This window comes from Canis aureus, chromosome 31 (assembly GCF_053574225.1).
Source record: "Canis aureus isolate CA01 chromosome 31, VMU_Caureus_v.1.0, whole genome shotgun sequence".
Lineage (NCBI taxonomy): Eukaryota > Metazoa > Chordata > Mammalia > Carnivora > Canidae > Canis > Canis aureus.
In genome coordinates, this window is record NC_135641.1 from 36985219 (window position 1) to 36985875 (window position 657).

The 657-nt window shown below is 35.5% G+C and overlaps 1 pseudogene; it reads left to right on the plus strand.

Annotated features, from left to right (window-relative positions):
- Positions 1 to 205: 205 nt before the first annotated feature.
- On the plus strand, positions 206 to 361 carry LOC144302763 (U2 spliceosomal RNA; annotated as a pseudogene).
- Positions 362 to 657: the final 296 nt, after the last annotated feature.

The window sequence follows — 657 nt, forward strand, 5'->3', positions numbered from 1 at the left end:
CTGTCCCATCTCCCACATTTTTCCTTTGTCCCTATGCCTGAAATTGAGGAATCCAAAAAGGGTTACATAAAGTCCCAATCAAATCCTGATAAGAATGAAGGGACTAGCCATTCTTTAGGGAACTGAAAGTTTAGGCTTGCATTACCCAGAAGTGAGCTGCAGCCCAGTCCTAGCCAAATGAACTCTTATTTAAATGCGAATAATCATCGCTTCTCGGCCTTTTGGCTAAGATCAAGTGTAGTATCTGTTCTTATCAGTTTAAATGCGAATAATCACCTTGTCACTATAGCCAATAGTTGAGAGAAGAAACTTTCTGGAGGAAAAAAAAAAAAAAACTATTATTTTTCACTTCTCACTTTTCTGAAAAGTAAAGCATAGAAAGAAAAGACAAAAATACACCAAACAGAAGCATTAGTTGAACTGTGGAATTATATCAAGCAGTCAAATATATATGAAATTGGAGTCCCAGAAGGATAGGAAAGAGAGAATGGGCAGGACAAAAAAAACCTTAGAAAATAATGACAGAAATGTTTCCTCATATGTTTAAAAATACATAAACTGGAAACCCATGAAGTTTAGTGAATCTCAAGTAGAATAAATTCATAGAAAGTGCACCTAGGCATATCACTGTCACACTACTGAAAGTCAAATGTAAAG